This window comes from Penaeus monodon, unplaced genomic scaffold, assembly GCF_015228065.2.
Source record: "Penaeus monodon isolate SGIC_2016 unplaced genomic scaffold, NSTDA_Pmon_1 PmonScaffold_614, whole genome shotgun sequence".
Lineage (NCBI taxonomy): Eukaryota > Metazoa > Arthropoda > Malacostraca > Decapoda > Penaeidae > Penaeus > Penaeus monodon.
Window position 1 is genome coordinate 1 of NW_023661151.1, and position 27,632 is coordinate 27,632.

The 27,632-nt window shown below is 35.0% G+C and overlaps 3 non-coding genes and 1 pseudogene across 3 annotated transcripts; 3 read left to right on the plus strand and 1 right to left on the minus strand.

Moving 5' to 3' along the window:
• Nucleotides 1-13: 13 nt before the first annotated feature.
• Nucleotides 14-200, plus strand: LOC119571409. The gene has a single exon (XR_005228593.1). It is a non-coding gene; the product is annotated as a U2 spliceosomal RNA (small nuclear RNA).
• Nucleotides 201-5,289: 5,089 nt separating this feature from the next.
• On the plus strand, nucleotides 5,290-5,408 carry LOC119571406. The gene has a single exon (XR_005228591.1). It is a non-coding gene; the product is annotated as a 5S ribosomal RNA (ribosomal RNA).
• A 6,421-nt stretch (nucleotides 5,409-11,829) lies between these two features.
• LOC119571414 lies at nucleotides 11,830-11,948 on the plus strand (annotated as a pseudogene).
• A 2,216-nt stretch (nucleotides 11,949-14,164) lies between these two features.
• LOC119571407 lies at nucleotides 14,165-14,327 on the minus strand. Its single transcript, XR_005228592.1, has one exon. It is a non-coding gene; the product is annotated as a U1 spliceosomal RNA (small nuclear RNA).
• Nucleotides 14,328-27,632: the final 13,305 nt, after the last annotated feature.

A 27,632-nucleotide genomic window follows, 5' to 3' on the forward strand; every position in this document is an offset into this window, starting at 1 on the left:
GACAAAGTTCAGTATCGCTTCTCGCCTTTGGCAAGATCAAAGTGTAACTGTTCTTATCAGCTTAATATCTGATACGATCCCCATGTGGGATCTACGATATTAAACTGATTTTTGGAAAATGGCGAAGTGCTAGGGGCTTGCTCCACCTTTGCCGCGGATCGGCCGGGTTTTGCAGTACCCCCGGGATTGGTCCACTCCCTCCGGGGAGGATATCATCTAATTATATTTATTTGCAAGTAATAACAACCATTAAGATTAAACCCTTTCTTAACAGAGGGTATTACACTAGCTTCAAGAAAATATTGACTTCAACGGTTACCTTTTCTGCAAATAAAAACCGAAATTTAAATGTTTTCTGAGAACTGGCCACTATTGCAGTACCTCCTAGACTGATCCAATCTCTCGGGGAAGCTATTAATTAATAAAAACATATCAACTAGTTGACGATATATCACGGGTAAGGCTACAATCACTTTCCCAGCTCCAAGTGTGTAAAACACCATTTGCCGTCCCATCCATGTGACACCTTAGTGTAGAAAACTTTTGGTATACATAACTATGAATTTTGTCATTCATTAATTAATCACGATTGCACCTTCACATTCATTGACTTTGGTGTTACCGTAACATTAAGTAACAAGGGGGTACAGGAACTCGAGTATAATAATTATACATGGTGGCAATACTAAAAATAGTGGCATAAAAAGTAGACAAAGCAATAATGATTATATCTAATAGTTTTACTTGTAATAAAAAGCACAAAAGTATCTACATCTGCGAGCAAATTAATTGCTTATTATTAAATATGGTTTAAACACTTAAACTGATGAAATTACATTAATAACAAGTACTGACACTTCCTATATTTTACTGTGCAACACTTTGAAATTGTAATTTTTTTCTTAACAGTTTCAAAAGTTTAACCCAAATCGGCACGGATGGCAAGATTACATGCCATACCACTGTAAACAATTTTTATTTATAGTATTTACACAGATGGCTCTACAAGTGTTAATCACCAAGGAGTCAGTCATTAGTCATACCTAGCTCACCTGTTTACCCTTTTCATTGACTTTTAGAAAGGGTCTTTTGCATTATATCATTTTCTTAATGTTACCAAGATTTCAATAACAGTTTAATAACCATAACACCAGTAACAAAAATAACAGCATGAATCAATTGTATTAAAAAGAAAAACCTTTTTCTCGCCATTTCAAGAAATGGGAAAATCAGGATCGGTCACTAGGGCACATGTGGAACCATCGGTATGTTAAAAAAAAACTAATGGGGACAGACTTATACATCTGTGGTGGTTGGGTTAAGATACTTCTTGTGGATTGATATTCAACCCGTCACAACGGTCATCAAAACTCTCAAGCACAACACTTTCGATCCGCTTTAAGCTCATAGGGTTACATTAACAGTCCTCATCATGGTTGAATATATTCCGAGGATCTTGGTGAGAAACCCGGCAATCGCACTTTTGAAGTGATCCTGTAAAGTATGATAATACTAACAATTTCAGAATTCAATGTCACACTACATTTAACTTAGGACTTTATTTTACTACACCGAATTTGCACATTTTCCTATTGTTATATGAATGACGTAATATGTGAATTTATTTTGCCATATATAAAATGCTTGCATGCTCTACACCAAATATGTAGGAAATGTAAATTTTAAATACTGTACATGGAAAAAAAAAATAATAATAAAATAAGTATCAGAGCTTTCTGAAAAAAAAAATAATAATAAACAAATATAATAAATAATAATAATAATAATAATAAATAATGTACCATGAAAGATAGACTAAACTAAACTATATGTACTATGAATGCATATTTCTTCAAAGAACACATTTTGGCATAAATGCTTAGTTAACATAAACATCATGACTACACATTTGCTTTAAAGCATGCTGATTACTGAGGATACCGTGATGCTGTCCGTAACATGACTGAAAAGTATAGATGAGTAACCAATGAATCAGTAGGAGACACTCAACATCTCTGTGGGTTTTGCACAAAACAATTCTGGTGGAGAGTTTTGGGCTAAGCAAGCTTCCTGCTCAATGAGTTCCCTAGGCTGTTGTGCCAGATCTGCAGCAACGAGGGGTAGATTTTCAAAGGAAATTTTAAACAAGTGAGATGAGGACTCTGAAGCTTTTCTGCAGAAAATTGTGACAGGGGATGAAATATGGCTGTACCAGTAGGATCCTGAGGATAAAATTCAATCAAAGTAGTGGCTGCCCAGGGGTGGAAGTGGACCAGTCAAAGCAAAATCAGAGTGTTCAAGAGGAAAGGCCACTGTCTTCCGAGATGCAGAAGGGGTTTTTCTAGCTGATTCCTCAAGAGCAAAGAAAACAATTACATCTGCTTATTATGAATGTGATTTGAGATAACTGTCACAAAAAAAAAAAAAAAACACCCTAGAAAGTTACATCAACACATTCTCTTCCACCACAACAATGCACCCGCTCATGGCGCTCGGTAGTTAAAAGTTGTGCTACCTGAATTTCAATGGGAAATCGTCTAACATCCACCTTACAGCCCCAATTTAGCCCGATTTCTTTCTGTTTCCAAACTTTAAAAAAATATTTGGAAGGTACCAATTTTCCATCGGTTGAAGATGGAAATGAGCTGCTATATCAAAAATAACAATAATTAGATTGACCTTAAATGATTAAGGCCATCTAAGCTTAAATGGCCTTAAAGGCTGGTATCAACGTCTGCAGAAGTGTATTGACCTGAACCGAGCATATGTTGAAAAATAAGCATCATAACTGAAACCATTTTTTCATGCTGTTCTTTTTTCACAAACTTTTTGAAGCCCCCTCGTATATATAAACATATGAAAAGCCACAAAAAGAAATTAAAATAAATTGAGACATTTCAAATTTCTTCTCATATAGACAAATAACCATATATATGTATATATGTATATATATATATATATATATATATATATATATATATATATATATTTATGTATGTGTATGTATATGTATATATATACATATATATACATATGGCTTCATTTTATTTTTCTATTAGCTTTAGTCTGTCAATTGGTGGGGCTGCAAAGAAGTAAAAAATCCCTGAATCAGGCATAAACTTTCTGGGTACCAAGGAATGAGCTCAAAACCTGGACAAAAACAACTCTTCTTTCTGAAGCAGAACACCATCTGTGAATTATGTTAACAGGTTAGTAAGTGGGCACATCCAGTTACAAAAGCATATGTACTTAATGCTGTAAAGGCCATCCCACAGGATGGAGAAAGTCAATGAAGTGCAAGAGTTTCCCCATACATTTACTGGAATAGAACCAAAACAATAATAGTCCCTTTTCTGAAAAAGATATCTGGAGCTAAAATTCCACACACTAGAATCATTTAAAATGAAAAAGAGGAGCACTCTCTTCATTACAAGACCAACATAACATGGGTTGCATTTGTGTAGATGGTTTTATCCCACCACCTATGGCCAAGATATTTCCCTTTGGCTACAGCTGTAGGAAAGCACGAGAAAGGATATATTACATACTATACTCTTAATGAATACCTCAGCAAAGATTTCAATGACTGGCTCCTTCCATCCACAATACAACACATACATACATACATATATATTATATATATATATATATTGCTACGCCAGTGGGTCTTTGTCTCTGTGCAAAACATGTGTTAAACATGAAAAGGATGACCTGGGCATGTGTGGAACATGAAGGGACCTGGGCAAACATGACGCAGCTGGCTGTGAGCGGAGGAGCGGAGGAACATGCCAAGAGACCGAGTTGGTGCTGCTCCTGTGAAGACCTGTGTGTGCCTTTGTGACCTGATAAACTTTGTGTTGCCCTGTTATAAGCGTATCGTGCAGTGTGACATGCTGGTTTTCCCCCTGTATTGTGCCTATAGAAAAGTGTACGGGTAAATAACTTGTGTAAATAAAGGAAAAGGGACTGTCATTTTGTGTTTATTTCGTGCTCTGCCTCGCCACGTGACGTTTCCCCCTCGTGGTGTTCTGGGTGCTCGGTGCCTTTTGGAGCTGTTCAGTGTTCACGACCCTGTGGATAGTACGCCGTCTGCCTAGCCTGCCTTGTGTTGGTGGCAGAGAGACGAGGCGGTCGGCGTAACACTATTATACGTGAGGGAGAGAAGCAACAAAAGACCGGAAGAGGAACCTATAGAGATATACAGTAAGGATCAACTTATCACAGGAATGGTGATTTGGGATTCAATCCTGTTTGCAATTGTAACTTTAATAATACTTTGGTAAATTGTTTGTCTTTTCATCACCGATTCCTGATATATAACAAAGCTTTAGTCAGTATTACAATCCTGAGTTTTCTAACCTAGATCTAGGATTTTCACCGTGACCTGAGTTTCTGCGTTTGTTAATAGAAGTTTTTTAAATCTCAATTAATCTAGTATGTATCTAGTATTTTCCTTACTAAGTAGTATGTTGATCAGCAAACGTAACACCTGTACCAGACACGTCTATTAGCACGATGTATTAAAACTGATACTTTTCGTTCAATGCGTCAATCGAATCCTAACCGTTTTTCTACTAGAGCCCTTTCGCATAGCCACTCTTAGCTTGCCCACACTCGAGGGAGTTCTGAGAATGAGGGTAATCATTATCATCAACAATGATACTACATTTTGTTTGTATTATGATCAGTAATATTATTACCAATATCTTTGATATGATGCTAATTATGATTCACATTTACATTTAAGTAGCATCCTTATTACCATTATCATGACAATAATGACTATGTTAATAGCAGTAACTAATAACAATAAAATCATAACGATACAAATACAACTACAAATGATTGATAATAATAACAACAATAGCGGAAAATGTGTTTTGAAATCACTCAAGGTTTAAGATTCAATAATAGTCATTTCTGCTTGTGGTTAGCTATATCATCTAGCTCTGTGCAAGAGATGCAGTAGAATGAATACACATTGAAACCATATCAAATATTATATTACTAAATTTCTTCATACTGCTTGTAAACCTTGTATTCTTTACAGAGTTGCACAGCTCGATAATTAGTCAAAGTTTGTGGCAGATGCAAGAAAGTGGTAACAATAGACTTAGAATTGCCAATACTCCCGATTGTGATTTATGCTTACATTACGAAGCAGATCTCATCGTTATCACTGGAATGTCATGGTCATGAAGTTTGAAGAAAAAGTAAATCACGCATTATATTAGAATGTATAAAAATGACGAGCACTGACACAAAACTGGCTAACGTTTGTCAACCTTCGCCAACGATCATACCCCGTTGAAAGCACCGCTTCTCGTCCGATCAGCGAAGTTAAGCAACGTTGGGTCTGGTCAGTACTTGGATGGGTGACCGCCTGGGAACACCAGATGCTGTTTGGCATTTTATTTCATATAATAATTATGTTTTGCATATTTATTCAATTATAACAGCACTCTCTATATTTGTATAAAGTAATCAACTGAAATTATGCTTCGGTCAATGGGAAATAGAGTACAAGTTATCGCCGTCGGAAAGAAGGGAGAAAACGAATAGGATGAATTAAAGTAAATTCAATTCTGCATTTTAAACATTTAAATTCCAATTCTAAACAGATTTTACTTATTTTTAGGAATATACTTGGACCTGTAATAATACTGATTGTCTTAGTAAGAATAATCTTAGCAGTGGTATCTACAAAAGAACAACAGGTATAAAAGGAATGCAAAAATGATAATAAAAGAAGAAAAAAATCACGATAAAGTTTTACCAATATAATTGGGCTTCAGTTTAGAAGCTTTAGTTCTGTACCATTCCTTGTAGACTTCCAGGGCAGAAAAAACGGTAAAAAATGACTGTCGTCTGTGTAGTGACTAGTGAGTCTAAAGGAAAACTTAAATGCATAAGGGTATTGCCATAGCTATACAGACCGCTAACAATTATATCACGGTGAAAGCCCCACTTCTCGACTCCGATCAGCGAAATTCAATAACGTTGGGTACTTGGATGGATGATTGCTTGGGAACTCCAGATGCTGTTGGCATTTTGTTTGTATGTTCATAAGAGAAGTGTTTCCATTTGCTAAATTTAGAAGACTCCACAGGGGCTGCCAAAAACTACCTAGATTCCGTAAAAATTCCCACAGATCATATATATATATATATATATATATATATATATAATATATATTTTATATATATATATATCATGGTAAATTTAGTATTACTAACCACATAAAAAGGTTATTTTAGCTTACTTAGGTATAGTTAAGATCATATAATTAATACCATTTGTTTTTACCATGGTCTAGTTTTTCGCGGCGGAGTATTCTCGACACTCCACCCGGAAACTCATCCTCAAACTCATTTTCTTCGAGTGTTAGCAAGCTAAGGTGGCTTTGCGAAACGGCTTTAGTACAAAAACAGGATGAACGAGCACTGAGGCACTGAGCTGTAAAACGATCAGTTGTTACACCGTGCTAATAGACGTGTCTAGTACAGGTAATTACGCTTTGATGGTCAGTGGTCTGTCTTCAATGCATTCTTAATAAGAAAAGTACATAGTGTATTATTTGGGATAAATATATGTATGTGTATATATACATGTATATATATATACACCCCATACATATATGTATATACATTATATTATATATATATATATATATATATATATATATATATATATATATACATACATACATATGTGTGTGTGTGTGTGTGTGGTGTGGACAGAAACCCAAATCATTGTGAAAAATACCTGTTCTCGGTTAGAAAACTCGGGATTAGCACATCAATTAGGAATTTGTTTATAGTGTTTTAAGTATGAGTTGGTGACAAAAAGATTAAAAATGTACAAAAATTATTGAAAAACCAGATGCTATTGATATATTGTTATATATGCTGTATGTGTTTTACAGTTCTCAAGAGTTTACAGCAGTTCCTTATATATTTGCACAAAGAACTTATGCTTCAGTCAATAGCAAACCAATAAAAGTAAATTTACCGTTGCAAAGAGCGGAAGGATAGACAGAAAACAGACAGAAGAAATTTAGTGGTAGTGGTAAATCCATTAATAACAATAATAACAGTAATATTTGCAAATAAAATTATATAAGTAAAGATAATGCTACGCCAGTGGTCTTTGTCTCTGTGCGAAACATGTGTTACCATGAAAAGGATGACCTGGCATGTGTTAACATGAAGGGACCTGGGCAAACATGACGCAGCTGGCTGTGAGCGGAGGAGCGGAGGAACAAGCCGAGGAGACGGAGTTGGGTGATGCTCCTGTGAAGACCTCGTGTGTGTGCCCTTGTGACCTGATATAACTTTGTGTTGCCCTGTTATAAGCTGTATCGTGCAGTGTGACATGCTGGTTCCCCTGTATTGTGCCTATAGAAAAGTGTACGGGTAAATAACTTGTGTAAATAAAGGAAAGACTGTCATCGTGTGTTTATTTCGTGCCCTGCCTCCCCACTTGCTTTTCTCCTCGTGGTGTTCTGGGACGCTGTTGTGCTCGGTGCCTCTTGGAGCTGTTCAGTGTTCACGACCCTGTGGTTAACAACACCGTCTGCCTAGCCTGCTTTGTGTTGGGGGCAGAGAGAGACGAGGCGGCGTAAACAAATGGTGTCAGGAGTGGGATTTGTGATATTTGATCAGTGAGAGCGCCGATTTATCATGTCGTCCAAAGATGGCGGCAGCCATGAGGGAGAGGAGGCTATGACTGAGGCAGGCACGAGTGAGGTGAAGCCGAGCCAGATGGACCTGATCACTGCCATGCTGGCCGGTATGAGGGAGGAAATGGCACAAAGGGCAGAAGAGCAGGGCACACGAGCAGGCGCACCATCTCGTCGAGATGCAGGCAAGGAAGGCAGAGGAACAGTTCTGCCGACTTGTTGAGGTGCTACAAAGCAATCTTGCATCTGTGAAGATGGAAACTCAGCAGTATACCGACAAGGCCTGCAACAGCGTGAAGAGTGAACTGATGGAGGAGGTGCAGACTCTGAAGGGCGAGGTTCAGGGCCTGAGGGAGGAAGTGAAGGAGGAAAGGCGGCGTCAAGAGGTAGTAACGTTGCAAGCAGAGAAGGCAGACGAGGTTCTGGCAACAGATGCCAGAGTGTCAGATTTACTGGGGTCTGCCTGGGGTCCGTGGCAGGAAATCCCCGGGCCTCGCACTGTCGTGTCGGAGCCAGTGGTCGCTACAGAAGGCTGGGGACCATCGGAACCGCTCCCTTGGGTATAGGTGGCGGCAAACTCGGACCCGGTCAACCCGCCTCGTTGCCTCCCTCCCTCCCTTCCTCCCCCCCGGCGTGTTAGTTCACGGCACGCGTTCTCCACCCCGCAGCCCCTCGGCCTCCAGACATTCTGTGAGGCATAAGCCAGCTGAGTATGACGGGAAGGTGGCCTGGGAGGCATATGTCGCCCAATTTGAAATGCTGGCATCTGCCCAGGGCTGGAGCCAGGAAGAGAAGGCCCTGCAGCTGGTAACAGAGCTAAGGGGCCCCCGAGGTGGAAGTGTTGGTGCATCTGCCGGCATCCCAACATGCCTCTTACACCAGCGTGGCGGAGGCTTTGAAACGCCGTTTCGGGCACCACCACCAGGCCGAGGTATATCGGGCCCACTTGAAGAAGCGGACTCGTGAGCGTGGCGAGACACTGTCCCAGCTGGCGCAGGATGTGGAGGCGCTGGTAAGGAGGTCGTACCCTGCGGCTGCGGAAGAGATGATCGTGGTCCTGGCCCGCGATTTCTTTGTTGACGCTTTACAGGACCAGCAGCTGCAAATCTACGTCAAGCAGGCACACCCTGGGGACCTGCAGGTGGCGCTGGCGAGGGCCTTGGAGTTCGAGGCCTTCCTGAAGGCAACGAGTGGCCTAGGGCCAGCTGCTCAGCCCCGCCGTGACCTCCGGGGCCAGAAGGCTAAAGTGGAGAAGGTAGCATTGAGGAAGGTGAGCCCGAGCACTTTCCAAGAGACTGTGTGGTGTGTCACGGGGCATTGTGTGCAGCTCAAGGGCCAGTGGAGGCTCGTATTGGCGTGGGCAGCACGGTGCAGCGGCTGGCGGTGTATGTGGCCGATCTGGACGAGCACTGCTTGCTGGGCCTTGACTACCTGATGCAGAGTAAGGCGTGTGTCGACCTTGGACGGAAGCTGGTGAGGGTGCACGGTGAAGATGTGCCCTTGCTTCCAGAGGTTGGCTGTGCAGAGGTAGTTACGGCTGACCGACTGCACCTTGCCCCCAGGACAGAGTCTAGAATCCGGTGTCGACTGTCAAGAGTGATGCATGGAATAGAGGGCCTCGTGGAGCCCATTCAAAACCTGCAGTTGGCTGATGGCGTAGCGGTTGGGCGGAGCCTTGTTGGACCAGGGGAAGGGTTAGTTACAGTGTTGGTAGCTAACTTCTCCGATAAGGCCCAGAAGGTGCCAGCTGGTGCAAAGCTGGGCACTTGTGAGGAAGTGGAGCGTCCAGAAGAGTCGTCGGGGAGCGAGGAGTTGGTGGGTGGGTGGCCGTCGCCTGACTTCCTTGAGGACTTGGCGCACCCGGCTGTGGTGTTTACCATGGGCCAGGAAGCTACTCCTGGGTCCATGGTGAAAAAGAAGATGAAGTCAGCCCCAGTAGCGGCGATGAGGACGTGGCAGACGCTGACCGAGATGAGGACGAGCATTTGGACGGTGAGGGCGATGCAGCAGACGTCAATGGTGACCATGAGCCGGGTCTTGGGACAGGAGATACCCCTCTGGGTGCCACTGCCAATCTACCGCCGCCCACACCTCCTCCAGAGCGACCTCAGTGAGAGCGAAGGAAGCCGCACTGGATGAAAGATTTTTGTGTTTCTGAGAACTGATTTACAATTACAGTTACTTTTGTTTGAAAGAATTTTGTTCGTTCCTGAGGACTAATTTTATTTAAATTTTCTGTATTTTGTTTCATGTTTAGGTATGTCAGAGCTTGATAGGGGGGGGGGATAGTGCTACGCCAGTGGGTCTTTGTCTCTGTGCGAAACATGTGTTAACATGAAAAGGATGACCTGGGCATGTGTTAACATGAAGGGACCTGGGCAAACATGACGCAGCTGGCTGTGAGCGGAGGAGCGGAGGAACAAGCCGAGGAGACGGAGTTGGGTGCTGCTCCTGTGAAGACCTCGTGTGTGTGCCCTTGTGACCTGATATAACTTTGTGTTGCCCTGTTATAAGCTGTATCGTGCAGTGTGACATGCTGGTTTCCCCCTGTATTGTGCCTATAGAAAAGTGTACGGGTAAATAACTTGTGTAAATAAAGGAAAGACTGTCATCGTGTGTTTATTTCGTGCCCTGCCTCGCCACTTGGCGTTTCTCCTCGTGGTGTTCTGGGACGCTGTGGTGCTCGGTGCCTCTTGGAGCTGTTCAGTGTTCACGACCCTGTGGTTAACACACCGTCTGCCTAGCCTACTTTGTGTTGGTGGCAGAGAGAGACGAGGCGGCGTAACAATAATATCAATCTCCGGGAGAGCAAAATTAAATTGATCAAAAATCACGGCAGTAGTTTTATCATGTGCAGTTTTTTATACGTGTACACTTCTTTATATATTATGCAAAATAGTATTTTCTCCTCCCATGAATTCTTTATAAAGTTTAATGGCACAAAAACTAAAGAACTCTAGCAAAATTTGGTAAATCATGAACCATTATCAGATTTATTCCCTTAATTGGTGAACTGTGATTGATGTAAATATAAAGAACAAATCTCACTGATGTGACTGACGCCATGGTATTGAAATTTCCAAATGGTATTACAGAGTAAGCAACTGGTATTAACGGTATTAAAGAGAAAGCAAATGGTATTAACGATTAAGATCCGATCAGCGAACTTGAGCAATGTTGATATTCCTCAGTACTCGGATGAGTGTCCACCTGGAACACAGATGGTCTTTTCAGCTTACTACTCTTCATGCACGTTCTTTTACTCCTTCATTTTCTTGCACTAGTATAGTGTGAATTATAGAAAAACAGATACAGATACAGTACTTCATTTCGGCAGATGGCTGGTAAGTCATTGAATTATACTTGCACACAATAACATTGCCTAATATGCACGACAGATAAAACAGATTTAGAAACGGTATTTGAAAATATTAAAAAGAAAAACTTAAGAACCTGAAGGTAATGTTGAAGACATGTCCACGACCTTGTAGCTAATAATTTATTCATCTCTATCCGCAATTGGTTTTGCTATAATTATCATGATCATAGATATCTTAATTTTTTGTATCATGCTTAAGATGTCTATGATGACAATGCTTATGTTTTTCTTACCATGATCATAATCAGTATCATCACTTTTATTCAAATTTTTATCAAATTAACATTAGCATCAGCATTAGCATCATTATTGCCGACGCTATAACAATAATGTCTTTGATAGCAACAATAATCACATGTTTAAAGGATTGATTAATGATGGTGATAATAGAATTATTAGTAAGAATAGTTATACAAATACAATTACAAATACTGATAATACCAACAAAAAGAGGAACAGTAACAGCAATGTGTATGAAAGCACTCAAGATTCAATAATAAGCAGAATTCCTGTTTATGATTATCTATATTATTTAACTCTTTCTACTTAAAGTAACGATGTAAGGATGCATGTGTACACAGATTTATAACCGTAGACAATATCATTTTATTCAATATGCATTGCTTGCATACACTGCATTCTTTCCAGAGTTGCACAACTTGAAAATTAGTAAAAGTAGTTTGGTGCAAAAACAAAACATACATTATATTCGTATGTTGAAAACTCAGTGAACACTGACTTAAAGATGTCTAATGTTAGTAATAAATACGCCAACGATCATACCACGTTGAAAACACAGCTTCTCGTCCGATCAACGAAATTAAGCAACGTTGGGTCTAGTCAGTAGTTGGATGGGTGACCGTCTGTGTACACCAGATGTCGTTGGCATTTTATTGTAAATTCTTTACATGTTTTGCATTTTTATAAAATTTATAGCAGCTCTTCTTATATCTATATAAAGAAATCAATTGAAATTATACTTCAGTCCATAGGAATTACAGTAAAAGTAATCGCCACTGGAGAGAGGAAGAAGGATACACAGAAAACGAATAGGCTAACTCATAGAGGTAACTAAAGTAAATGCAAACCTACATTCTAAACATTTTATTAATTTTCTGATACTAAATAGATTTTTGGGGCACTTTTACAAAGAAGAAATAACTGAAGCTGTAATAATACTAATTCCGTTAGTAATCATATTAGTAATGATATCTACGAAGGAACAATAAGTATAAAATGATTGTAATAAAGATGTCTAAAAAAAAAAAAAAAAAATCACGATTAAGTTTTAGCAATATGTACTGCAGCACTTTGAAGCTTTGATTTTTTTTCAGGGCCGAAACCGCTAAAAAATGACTGTGTCGTCTGTGTATAATCTTAGTAACCAATGAGACCAAATGAAAATTGAAATGTATATGCCATAAATATACAAACTCCTAATTCAATCGCCAACGATAGTAATTATTCGGTTGGGTGACCGCCTGGGAACACCAGACGTGTCTTTTTTCAGTAGATAACTGTGAAAAGCAATAAATTATATGCACGGTTAACAAGCACAAACACAAGCATACAACAAAATATTAGGTCCAGTGTCCGCGCTAGATACAGCAGATATAAAAAATATGAAAAAAATGCACAATAGGAAATTGCATAGTAAGTAAATGACTGATAGAAAGCTCGAAGACATGTCTACCACATTGATGCACAGTAATCCGTCTTCCCTGTATAATTTTTTTTTTCATAATTATCATTAGGATCATCGTTATCGTAATTACTGATGTAAATTAGCTGGCAATGATCACGATTATTACTTCCATATTTATTTAATCTAATTAATAATTCACTTATTAGCGTCACTTTTGGTAGGACTACAATTACTGCCATTGTTTTTTTATTGAAATAATATCACTAGTACCACTGATGTGGTCATTAATATGATTTACATTCTTCATTATGGTAGTATCATAATTACAAATTCTTATGCATTACTTGTACACCTTACATTCGTTACAGAGCTGAACGTCTAGAAAATTAGTAAAAGGCAAGTGTATGAAATTGGTGATAACCGAGCTACAAAAACTTTCGCAAAAGGACACTACATATTAAGTTTAGTCACAGATAGAAAGCTAATAAACATGTCCACGACATTGAGGCACACTAATCTACGTCTTCCCTATCGTGATTGGTTTTGTTATAGTTGTCGTTATATTCATCGTTGTCGTAATTACTGATACCATGAATAAGATAGCCATGATAATCATTATATTTTTTTTCCCATGATCAAACGTCACTAGTTTTATCTATTTTTTGACTTACTAATAATCATAATTGATTGTGGGATTACAATTATGATTATTATCAGCATTACTGCTATTCATTTATAAATTATCATCAATAATATCATCACCAGGATCACTGCTATTATCATGATTTACATTCATCATTTTAGTCAGAGATGGCTAGTATCGTGATAAAATGTATCGATCGATGCTTTTGTATTGGTATCCATATCCCTTTAGCGATCAAAGTCTGCATCGTTTTATCGGTATCGCTAGGGTGTTTTCTTAAAATGTAACGAAAAATGGTACATCCATACATTTACATGGCAATCTTTTAAAGACCCAATTTTTTGTATACTACAATATGTGTATATATGTATATGTGTATATATGAATATTTATGTATATATATATATATATATGTATACATATATATGTATACTATATATATATACATAAATTATATATGTATATATATATATATCATTGCATTGTTATGATCAAATTTCTCGTGATATGGGAATGAAGGGGATTACCCTTCAAAATACCAATAATATTGCCCAATAACTTTGCATAGAGCTTAAAAGAATGGTAAAATGTTTTGTTAATACCAGTGCAGACTACCATGCTATTGAAATGAGATTTTCAGCATTTCAATGCTGTAAAACATTTAGGAAATGCATAAATATCTTCGAACGAGTTATCTGTAAAATTTCCAATGAGCTGGCTTGACAAACTAACGAAATATATGCAAGTAAAATCATTATAGTCCTGACTTCGTAGGCAAGTGGATATAAAACACTTTTCGGTAAAAATGAAATGTATAGGGGGTTAGCGCAAAACGCAGTCCCCCGCTAACAAAAATTGCGCACTCGAGTTAACCACATTTGGGTTAATCGCAGGGTCAGCACCACCGGAGTGCAATGGTGAGCCTCGTCCTGGGAGAACCGCCTTCGTGATCACGGTATCTCCTGTGCCAGGTAAGTATGCTAAAACAACCCACGGGCTGACCCACGCTCACCCATACTGAGAACCCACGCTCTTTACAACACTTTATACAAATATCAGCTTTGACTTTAGTTTTCTCAAGATCCTCTTAGTAAATCACATTTCTAATTATATTTTACAACTATGGTTGGAAACAGAGACGTTCGCTTGCAAGGCATTAAATTTGAAACTGTCCATTACATATCGTAGAATAAATAAGCTTTTTGCGGCATTCGTTTTATAATACACCATTTTTATCATCTCCGTAACATTTTTTTTAGCAAGTTTATAAGTATACATAAGTGTGTGAGCGCACACACACACACATATATCCATAAAATCCATCCATACACCCATTAATACAGGCGGATATACATGTTTGCCTAAGTGTAATATTCAGATGATTTCAATGTACACTGCGGTATATACCATTCAGATTTTAATTATATTACGCTACGCTAATATCACATGGAATGTATAGTCAAATTTACTTCAATGTTTTTTATGGCAATTTTAAAGACTTTTTATTCAAAAGAAAACGTACAAGTTCTTTCTGAGGTATACTTGCGTAAACATTCTATGACCATTTACTATTATGTAAAGTTACATATGTATAACATTATACATACACACACACATTATAACGGGCTCAGAACCGAGTACAATGGTTAGCAGGGGTAGTTGTTATGACGGCTTGACGCTTTATTAATGAAGGTACAACACAGTAAGGGAACACACGAGACGAAGTCTTAGGGTAAACGCTGAGCAAGGGGTCGCATGTCCGGTCGACACACTTCAACATAGTCCCCCTCCAGGTATAAATCTGCGGCGTCCTCGTTCACACATCCTCGCAGATCTCGTCCAGGTCCTTTTCGGCCGCATGCTCGTCCTCACGTCCTAGTAATCTTCGTCTGGATCTATGGGCGTCCTGGCAGGAGGCATCCTCTTCGGCATCTTAGCATCTTCGGCATCTTCGCTGACGAGCTTCTGGAGTTTGACTGGATCTCCCTGCGTCCAGGCAAGCAGCACCCATCCACAGCATCCTGGGGGGATTGGTACCTGCGCTGGCAAGTTCCTGGTCCTTCGCTACATCATGAGGCAGCTTACTACCTGCTCTGACGAACATCCTGGTCCGCAGACATGATGTACAGAGAAGAAATGTATGCAAAATAAGAAACTGTACATTATGTATGAGTCACTCATCACAACTGACAAAATTGCGAGCAAAAGAATACATCATAGATCTTTATGCCTGCAAATATGACAACAACAAACCCTATTAATGAAAGGTTCAGTGTCTTATGTCTGCGTGAATGAGTGAGTGAGTGAGTGAGTGAGTGAGTGATGAGTGTTGTGTGTGTGACAGCGAACATGAATGAGAGTGAAACTGAGAGTGACCTCACACAGAAAAGTATCACAAACACGAAGATTAACATTCAATATAGACAAAACTGAGATAAATTAGCAGTGCTATTAACACAAAATTATTTCAACTACCACACTAAATTCAACATTTAATGATGTGACAGAATGTAGGCATTAATGAATGGTGATGTGAAAAAATATTCACAAGCTTTCTAATAAGTGTATCTTCTCTGGGGTCAGAAATTCTGAACTGCCGAGGTAGCCATGTTCCCGCTATTCATCGATGGGGGATCCTATGCCCAAAAGGCTGTAGAATCAGGCGACCTGGGCCAGAAAGATCTGTAAATAACCTGCTTTCTTCCGAGTATCTGTGATGGGCGCTCATCACATTCCCTACGAGTATCTCTCACGAATCACCACTACTGCTTGGGATGTACCCAAAACATGCAAGAGAGTGAAAAGGGCGTGATAAATAGCAAATAATGATTCTAGCTTAAACCCTAGTCCTACAATAATTAACGGATGTAACTGCATATCACACTGACTCAAAAGTTGCCGATCGAACCAATAACTTCGGTTCTACTCATACCTATTCTAATGATGGGGCAGAGATTTACGCATCCCTGTGTGCTATGATATGGGGGAAGATCCTAACGCTATACTCAAAATAAATTGATAAAAAATCGTGTTACAAGCTCAATTCTACCTGATAGAACGTGTCACCAACGAGCAATGTAACGGTGCTACAGTTATCCCAAGGTGTCAACCTCATCAACAACCAAATTACAGGAAAAACAAGTGGTCATCTCTTGAACTTTCCGTGTCTTGACCGACCGGAAGGGAAAGATAATTTAATTAACTAATTGATTAATGAGCGATATTCATGTTTGTTGACCACATACCGTGAACACACAGTAATGTGATCTAAGGTCGAAGAAAACGTGTGAGAACATACCATTTGCTGTCAATTAGCACTTTTACCCAACAAAACCAACGGGAGAGCGACTGCACCTACGGCTTAACACATTTATGGGAGAAGGAAGGGAAAAGAAATAAAGAGGCCCACATGTATTCACGTGGATTTGTACACATCGTAGATCGTGGAAGCAGGTCGAGACGATTTCGGAGACTGTGTTGTGAGCCAAAGGGATGCAACAACCACCCTGCTACCAGTTGTAATGGGCTCAGAACCTTAGTACAATGGCTAGCAGGGGTAGTTATAGTTGTAATGACGGCTTGACTCTATTAATGAAGAGTACAACACAGTAAGAGAACACACGAGACGATGTCTTAGGGTAAACGCTGAGCGAGGGGTCACATGTCCGGTCGGCCAGCCCTGAAGGGCGAAGGCTAACCTGGCCTTATCACGTTGGCCGCTGAGCACGAACTGAGAGGTCAGATGAGGTCAGTTAAAATCGTCAACTACCTCCTCGCTGAGTTGATGGTTCTAAACTGAACTTGGACCCACATGGCAAACAACCACATGGTCTACTGGTAAAATGACTTACAGAAGTCGTGCTTATGTACATGCCACACACAGTATGTTTCGCATGTGCATGACTTTAAGTGCAGCAGCACAAGTATGCGGACATGTGAGTAAGGTCTATTATATATATAAATACCCTTTAATGGACCATTTCGGTCCTATTATCCTAAGGGTGGGAGGAAAAAGAGTTTGTGAAAAAGGGGGAAAAACTAAGGGTTTTTCTAAATTTATTGAAAAAATTTTTAAAAAACTTTTGAAATCCCACAAAAAATTTCCTACAGAAACCAATAAATTCCTACAAAAAAATTTTTAAAGACCCCAACTAAGTCTTTTCTAACGGCTTACAAAAGAATAAAATTTAAAACCCAAAATGTTAGAGCTTTTTCCCTTTTGGGTAAACAAAGTGTACTTTTCTGATAGTTAAAGACCCTGTGGACTACATTTAAAATTTTTTTAAAAAACAAGGGGGGGGGCGCCCAACTTTTCCAATGGGGAGGTTTGGAGCCACTTATGGGGAAAATTAAAAATTTTTGAATTTTTTTTAGCATTTGACGTTTCCCAAGATTTTTTGGGGGGGCGGGGTCAAACCACCCCCCTTTTTGGGTTTCGGGACCTAAAGTAAAATTCCCTCAGGGGATTTAAATACCCCTTGTAAAATTTTTTTACAAACAAATACCGAGGTTTTTGAAAAAAAAAAACAGTCAAAGGGCGTGCCCCCTAAACCATTTAAAAAAACTAAAAAAATGTTTAGGAATGGTAAAAGGATATTAATAAATTTTTTTAAAAAAATTTGTAAAAACAATTTTTTTCCCCTTGCACCACTTTTCTACGGTAAAGGCAACAAAAACTTTTTTTCTTTTTAACAAAAATGTAAAAAAAGGCCGCCCCTTTGCCCAAAAAAACCAAAAATAATTAAAAATTAAAAATTTTTATAAAAATCTTTGTTTTTTACCTTCTCCTATTTTTTTGGGCTCCCCTTGTGGGTTTAAAAAGGCTTAAAAAGGGAAAAAACGTTTTGTTCCTTCGGAGTCTAAAGAAATAGCCTTAAAACAAAGAAACATTTTTTGGGAACCATTTTTTCAAAAAGCACCATATTAAAATGACTCAGAATGTTTACAGGTTTCCCTTTTCCCAGCTAGGGACATTAAACCCCAAAATTTGTTCAAAAAACTTCTGGGGGTTTTAAGATAAATTGTATATCTTTTTTAAACCCCTTTAAAACCCAAGTGTTAAAATTTTTTTTTAAAGGGAAAACCTACCCTCCCAAATTTTTGTCCAAGATGAAGAAATGCCCTTGTTTTTTAATAAAATAGAAATATATGAAAAAAATTAAAATTCCCTTTTGCGAATCCAACCACTCGGGGGAATAAAATGAAATTACCACTAAAAACGTTGTGGATCAACTAAAATCATCTTAAAAAATTTTTTTTAAAACTTTAAAAAAAAACCAAAAAATTTTCTGATTATCGCAAACAGGTACTGGTTTTGGTTTTCAAAATTACAACAAACCCAAATCTTTTTAAATAGTTTTTTTTTTCCCCCTGTAAAGGGTTTAAAAAATTAAGAATATTCATTGACTGAAAATACCAGTTTTTTCCCTCCCCCTAACCTTAAACCTCAAAGGGTATAAATTAAAGCAAAAACTTTTACCCTTCCCCTAAGTAAAAAAAACACCTCTCGGGGGAAAAACCGAAACTACAAAAAAAATGCCATGAATAAAACCCTAAAAATAAGCTTTCCTTTTTAATTTATAAAAGGTTTTACAAGGGGCCTTTAAAAGGGTTTTCCCGCGTTTCATTGAGAAAATTGGAAAATTTGGAATGGGCCCATTTGGAATTTTTTTAAAAAAACCACAATTTTAAAAATAAAATTAAAGAAATTAAATGGTTTTCTTTATTTACGTAGAAAAAACCCAAAAATTTTATACACCGCCGGGAAAAAAACCAATAAAAGGAAAATATTTAATTTACCTACCAATGAACCTTTAAAAATTAAATTTTTTCTAGACTAGGGGAACAATTAATCAAAGGGTTGTATTTAAAAAGTATTATTAGATTTAAGGAAAACCTCCCAAATTTCAATTTCTTGAAATTTCACAAAAACCCGGCTTTTATTCTTAAGAAATGAAAACACAACAACTTTTTGGCGTGCAATCCTTTGTAAAAAAAAAGGTTTTTTAAATACCTTTTTGTTCTATTTTTCCCAGACCCTCGGGTTTATTTTGGGTTTGTTTTCCATTAAACCGGCCCCTTCAAAAAAAGATTTTTTTCCCTTTTTTCAAAAAGTTTGTGGGGGGGAAAACTAATGATCACTAAATTTTTTTACCCCCCTTTCTGGTTAAACAACAACGCATAAAATTTCAAAATGTAACTTGTAGAGGATAAAAACCCCATTGTTTAATTTTTTTGGATCTAAAAACCCCCCCGGGGCTAAAAAATTGTTTTTTTTATATATAAAATTATTTTTCTTAAAAAACCACAGGGTGCCATTTTACTGATTTTTCTTCTAATCCGTCCTCCAATTTTATTATTTGGGGGTAAAGGGAAATTTTTTAAAAAATAAAAAATTAAATAACTTAACTTTTTGAAAATTTGAAATAAGGTTATTCTACGTTTTTTAAAAAATTTTACTTTTCCCACAACTACTACTCTTGAAAAATTTCATATATTTTCATCAATTTAAAATAATAAATTTTTGGACAAAATTTTTTAAATTTTTAAAATAATATAATTAAAATTTATCCTGGTTAAAATTTCCCAAAAGGGAAAAAATTTAAATTTCATTTTTTTTTTTAAAAAAATGTTAAAAAGGTATTTTAAAAAAAATTGTTTTAAAGGGGACAACCCCCCAAAAAAATTTTTTTTTTAAAAACCCCCCAAAATTTTTCCCACAAAACTAAAATTATTTTTTTCGAAACTCTTTAAATTTAAACATCGAAATAAATAATTAAAAAAAAAAGGGTTATTATGTTCAATTTTTTTGGGAAAAATTTTTAACCCATTTAAAAAAAGAAAAACATTTTTCAAATTAGGGGTTAAAATTATTTTTTATTAATTTACAAAAACGTAAAGGGTTTCAAAAATTTTAAGATAAAAAATTTAAAATTTGTAAGTTACATTTTTTTTTAAAAATATACTGGCCCCCTTTACTTTTATCTAATTTAAAAATTTTTTTCCTTTTTTATAACATTTTTTTTTTTGGGGAAAAAGTAACCAAAAAATTATTTTTCCCCCTTTTTGGGAATTTTTAAAATCGTTCAATTTAAATTCTTTTAGCAATATTTGAAAATAATAAAAAGAAAAATTTATCCAAAGGGGTTAAATAAAATTTACAAAATAAAATTAAAAAGAATTCCAGTAATTTTTTTCTTTTTTGGGGGGAAAAATTTTAAACCCTTTAATATTGGGTTGTAACAAAAAACTTTTTTTAAAAAAAATATTTTTTAAAAAATTTTTAAACCCCCTAAATGTCTTTTGGGGAAAAAGAAGGGTTTTAATGTTTTAAATTCCCTCGGGACGAATTTTTTAAAAATTGGGGGAAAAAAATTTTTGGGGCCCGGGCCCAACCCCAAGCCCCGGGGCCAAAAAAAAATTTTTTCCCGCACCGGTTTTTCCCCAAAATTTTAAAAACCCCGCAGGGGGTCACCCACCGATTGGGTTTAGCCTTTTTTTTCCGGGGAAAAAAAGTTTTTTTAATCACTTTCTTTTTTTTAAAGGTTTTTATGTTTTCCCCCAAACCCCGAAGGGCTTTCAATAAAAAAAACACTGAAACCCCAAGCCCGTTAAAAAACAAAAACTTTTTTTTACAAATAAACCAAATTTTTTTCCTTTTTAAAAAATTTGGGATTTCTTTAGTAATTGGAAAAAACCGGTTTTTTTTTTTAAAAAATTTTTATTTCGGCCAAGGTTTCCCTTAAAAATTATAATAAAAAGACCTTATATGATTTTTCCCATAAAAAGTTTCAATTTTTTAAATTCTTTAAATAATTTAGGAAAAATTTTTTTTTTAAATTGGGAAAACCCATAAACATGAAAAACTTTTCACGGGGCACAAAATAAAAATTACAAAAACCCATCGAAATGTTTTACAATTTAAACACAAAAATTTAAAGATTTAAAGGGTTAACGAAAAATGTTAAAAAAAAATTAGGGCTTTTATTTTTAACTAAAAAAAAAAAAAAGTGGTTCGGGATAAATAAATTTATTTGGGCAAATTAAATTTCATTTTCCTAAAATATAGTTTTTAAACCCCTTAAATTTTAAATTATTTAAAAAAATTTCATTTTTTCCCTTTGTTTTTAAAAAAAAAAAAATAAAAATTAAATTTATTTCCTGAATATTTTTAATCAAACTTTTAAAATACAGGAAAAATTATAATAGAATAATTTAAAATTTAAAAAAATTTTTAAATTTAAAATTATTTTAAATTTAAAATTAAAATTTTTTTTAATTATTATTTTTAAATTTAAATTTTTTATTTTAATCTATTATATCAATTATTAATACAATAATTTTATTATTTATAAAAAATTACATAGTTTTAAATATTTAATTTTAAAATTTAAACTAAAAATTTTATTAAAATATATTAAATTTTTTTAAATTTAAAACTTTTTTTTAAATTTTTAATTTTTACAATTAAACCCCTTTTAAAAACAAAATTTAATAAAAATTAAAAAATTTATTTATTTTTAAAAAAAAAGATAAAAAAATAAAACAATATTTACATATAATAAATATTCATTAAATAAATTTAAAAAACATTTATAAAAAACCCATTATAAAAAAATTAAATATAATTTTATAATAATATTTTATTATTTCTATAATATAAAAATATAATAATAAATTTAAATATTAAAAAAACCCAAAATAATAAATAATTAAAAGTTATATATTAAAATAAAAATTAAAATTATTTTATTATTCAATTTAAAACATTTGAAATAAATTATCTATAAAATTTTAAATTATTATTTATAAAAAAATTTTATTTAATTGAATATAAAAATAAATAAAAATTTTAAATTAATTATTAAATACATAAATATTTTAAAATTTATTTTTATTAAAAAAAAACCTTTTAATTAAAAAAGATATATTTATTTAAAATTTATAAGATTTTTTATAATTTTTTAAATAAAAATAAAATTTATAGTTATATTTTATTTTTTTAAAATATTTCATATTATTTACCCATTTCAAAAATTAAAAAAAATATAAAAATAATTTATTCTAAAATAAAAAATAAAAAAAATTTTAAATAAAATAAATATATAATAATATTTTTAAATATTATTATTAATAATTATAAATTTAATATATAATAATTTTTAAAATAAAATTTTATTTTTTAATAAAAAAAAATAATTAAAAACTTTAGATATAATATAAATATTATATAAATTTATAATAAAAATATATAACATAAATAATATATATATATTTATATTTAATATATATTCTTTTTAATATATATAAAAAATTATATATTTATCTTTTTTTTTATATAATTGTTATATTATATATAATAAAAATTTAATTTTAATATATATTTTATATATATATATACATAAAATTATATATTTTAAATTAATAAATTTAATAATATATTTTTAAAATATATAATTATTAAATTAATTATAATATAAATATTTAAAAAATTAATATATATAAAATTTTATAAATATTTATAATAATTTATAATATATATTATAATTAATTATATATCTATAATTTTATATATTAATATTATTTATAATATATAATATAAAATAAATATTATATATTATAATTTTTAATATATATATATTTAAAAATCATATAATAATTAATTATATTTTATAATTATTATATATATTATATATAAATGATAAAAATAAATTAAAAAATAAAAAAATAAAATAAAAATTATTATATAATAAAAAATAAATTATATTTCTTTAAATAATTATATATATATTTATATATAAAAACAATCTGAAAAAAATTTTTTATTTTTATATTAAAAACCTTTCTAATTCTTATTTTTTTACATAAAAAAAAAAAAATTTTTTTAAAAAGCTTTTAAACACTTTTATTTATTATTAAAATGGGTAATATATTTTTAATTTTTCCCTTTCTTTTTTAATATATAAATATATTTTAATTTTAAAAAATTACATTATATAAATAATATAATTTTATATATATAATAATATATATATGATATAATATAATTTTTTATATATAATATATATATATTTTAATATAATTATATAAATTTTAAAAATATTTATAATATATATTATTTTTAAAATTTATATAATATATATAATATATATATATAATATATTATAATAAATCTAAATAAAAACTACTAAAACATTTAAGCATATATTTTTTAAAGAACTTTTAATTTTTAGACCCCTTTTTCCGACGCAACAACAAAAAACATGGTGCCACAGGAATTACCCTGGGTCCGGGGCCCTCTCGTCACGCCAAGCATTGTTGTTTTTTGAGTCTTAAAACTAGATTTTATGGGGTAAAATTCGATTTTCAAAACTTTCAGCCCTTGTTTTTTCCCTACACCTTCAGGGGCCTTTATTTTCCAGGGTTTTCAGGCAAGAAGCGTATCGGCAGCCCACCTCAGACCCGTATTTCACAAAAGGGGTGGATTTTTCTTTTTTACTTTTTTCTTCAAGTAAAATTCCTGAGAGTCCCCCAATTGATACGAACGGTCCAGTGAGACCGTATATTCAAAAACCTATGCCTGATAATGCCGAATTTGCAACCTTATTCGAGCAATGATAAAACCGGTAAATTTTAATTTTGGTAAATTGTGGAGCCATGACACTGGGGGCCCTAAGCTCTCAAGTGTCTAATGTCAAATACCCCTCAATCTGGGTTACTGATGCAGCGGCTTGAAGGGCACTGAAATTTTTGCATACATGAGAGCATGAAGTACCGTGAAGCCCAAAAGGAAGGTTTGACAACAAAAAAAATACTTTTTGCCTTCCGCGCAACAACACCCCAGGGAAAAAGACAGTCAGGAGCTTGCGGTAAAAACAAAGAAATTGCAGAAATTAAAAGGGATACCCGAAATTTCAGAATAAGGAAAGCTAAAAAATTTAAGAATTTTAAAAACAATTCAACAAATTGCGGGAACAACCCCCCAAAAACACAGCAGACATACGGAGATATACAAAAAAACAAATTTTATCCACCCCGTCCAAAGGGGCCTCTAGGGGCCGTAGGATTGGGTTCTCGGAAAAGATATTTCTATGGCGCTCCAAAAAAGTGAACGCAGGACATAAGGCTACTGTCTCCAAAAAACCCCTAGGCCCCCGGGGACGAGGGGAAAAAAGGACAAGGCATTCCCCAAAAAACCCCTAAAAGTAATCTTCCCGTTAAAAAATTGTAAATGGAAAATGTCGAAAACTTTTGAAAAAAAGTAATGACCTCAGATTATTTGCATCATTTAAGCTCCCCCATGTAAAGTTTTCCAATCTTGTGTCAAATGGGGCGTTTCGCTGAGGAAAACCATTGTGTCAGAAGGAAGATGGAAGGGGGAGGGGGGGGAGGCGGAGTCGCCATGTACCCAAAACCCAAGGTCCCATTTACTGTAGAGGAATGATTCTACTTGGAGTTGTCCAAAAGCAAATTTAAAAAACTAACAAATTTGACACTGTTTAGTTTTTTGTCCACCCGATAAGTGGTAATTTTGATGACCTTTTTTTCTCTTTAGGATAGTCTGTCAAAAAGAAATTTTTTTTAGACGATTTTTTTGCTCATCATAGTTAGGGGGTTCCCCCGGCCGGGGGGTGGGGGTGAGCAAGTAGTTAAGTTGATTAATGTTTTTTGTCTGATCCTTATGAACGATGGTAGTTCGACGCGGGGGGTTTAAAGTAATACCAGTACTTTTTACTTTTTTGGCTATCATATTCTTTTATCAATAGAGCCAAGTACCCGGGCAACCCTTGAAGACCGTTGGGAAGTGATCATCTTCCTATTTTTATTGAATAAAACAAAACAACACAACAGGGGAAAACCTTAAACACCAAATTTTTAACAAAAACAGCAGATGGGTCACCTTCACAAGAGCTCAAGTTCGAACTTGATAAACCATTGCTGATAAAATAAACAATATTCAGAATTGGGTATTAATGCAGCAGGGGAAACCCTTCCCAAACCTTTGCAGATAGGGTTTAAACAAGATTCCCGGTGGAACTAGACTGCCGCAGGACGTGTGCAACGAAATAGGGGCCCTTTAGGGTTTTCAAAAAATAAATCAACAATGAGAACCTTTCAAATTTCAAACAACAAGAGCTAGGACCCATAGAACAATTAACAACAAAATGATTCCCGGCGGAAACTTTCTCTAAATTAACACTCCCCTAATATCAAGGTTTGGTCCACGTAAATAAAAAAAAAAAAAAAAAATCTTTACAATTTAAAAAATCATTCATGAGGGAACCCAATCCATTCACCTAGAGGAATTTCTAATGCCTCGCCAAACATTCTCATAACAAAAACGCCAGACATTACCATCCCCATTCCCGACCCCCAAGGAAGGGCTGAGCGCAAAATATTACTTTGCCACGGGGGATAATTTGATTTAAAACAAATTCTAACAAAGGATGAGCTTATTCGAGTCTAGAAGCCCGTAGAGGGAAATCCCCCCGGCCCCCAAAGAGACGTAGAGATGATCTTAATCATGATGCCATGATAATTTTTGAATGTACAATGGAATTGGAAATGCCACACTTTTTTTAAAAAAAATTTGCACTTTCCCCCTCATTCCCATATTGAAAGGAGGGGGAAAAATTCCCATCTGCCATCTCTACCGCCCAATTCGCTCACAAATGCTTAGTAAGGGCACGAACGATTTGTTAACAGTAGGTTATTGCATTTTTTTAAAATTCCCGAATTTATATTGGGCACGGGGATTTTTTGATAACTTTCATAGTCATGTCATATTAGGAGGCAAATTTAAAAAAAAAAATTTTTCGGTTTTTTTAGATATAGAAAAGACTAAAATGACTGTGATATGGCCCCCGAAACTTTATGCTTTGGATTTTGCGGAAACTTGCCTCGTTTTATTAAATTTTTTATTTAAAACAGAAAATTCTGTCAAATTTTTCCCCCCCCCAAGTCCTTTTTTGGACATTTTTTCCAAAAAACAGGGGGCTTACAGTAAGGGCACGAACGATTTGTTAACAGTAGTTATTTCATTTTAAAATTCCAGTAATTTATAGTTTTCACGGGGGGTTCTTGAAAAAAAAAAATATCATAGTCAGTCATATTTAGGAGGGAATTAAAAAAAAATTTTTTTTATTTCGGTATTTTTTAGATTAGAAAAAACCTACAACATACAGGTGATATGGGCCCACCAGAAAGCTTTATGCTTTTGGATTTTTGCGGAAATTGCTCGTTTTATTCCAAAAATTTTTTTTAAAACAGAACTTTTTGGGCAAAATTTTTTCCCCCAATGCACTTTTTTGGCAATTTTGTCCGACAAAAAGGGTTTTACAAGGGAAATGTCTTGCGCCAACATATTTCCATGTCATCAGTGGGATTTACAAAACCCCCCCGGAATCTTAAAAAAAATTGCATCCAATGGGACTGGATATGATTCATACTGGGGCCTCCAATGGGGATGTAAGTTTTTTCCTAAAAGAGATTGGGGTAAATTTTTTACATAGGGGAAACCGAACATCAGGGTAACTCTAAAAAAAAAAACCCAAATACCTCTTCAAAAGTCTTTATAGTAACCAATTTGAAAAAACCACATTGGTCAGTTAAAAAAAAAAAAAAAAAAAAAAAAAAAATTATTTACTAAAGGCATTTCTGGTAAAAAATGGGGAGCTATTGAAAGTCTTTTCTAAAGATTAAAAATGCCCCATAGTTCGAAAGAGATTATGAGTCAAAGTGTATGGCTTGGCACAACTCAATTTTGAAAAAATTTGTTTGTTTTTGCAAATGCTGTTTTCATGCGTGTCGGACCTTGAAGTAGAGTCAGGAGTACCCCCCCTCCGACTCAGACTTGCTAGTTAGCACGACCTATGTCGCAAAGGGAGTCGGACCCCCAAACCTCCTATTGGGAATAGAGGGATTAGGCCCTTTTTCCACGCGAATTCACCACCTCGTCGAGAAAGTCATTAGATCTCTCACCATCGATACCCGGGCCCAACAAATAATAGCGCATGGGGAAACCACAATTTTCTATTAAGGAAGCTTTGGGTTCCCTCCTAAGACCATAGTGCCGGGGGTGGAGGGGGAGCCAGAGTTCAGAGATCTTTATTAAAAATCTCTGAACAAGCCAGATGCCTCTAAAAAAAGGTTGTCTGGGGGATGATAGTGGTTATTACGGTTTGGGTCTTTAAATTAGGACTAACGTGAAATGAACATACGAGACCATGCTTCGATAAGGGGGAGCCGCAGTTTCTGTCAAAATGATTTCTGGAGCGAACTGCGA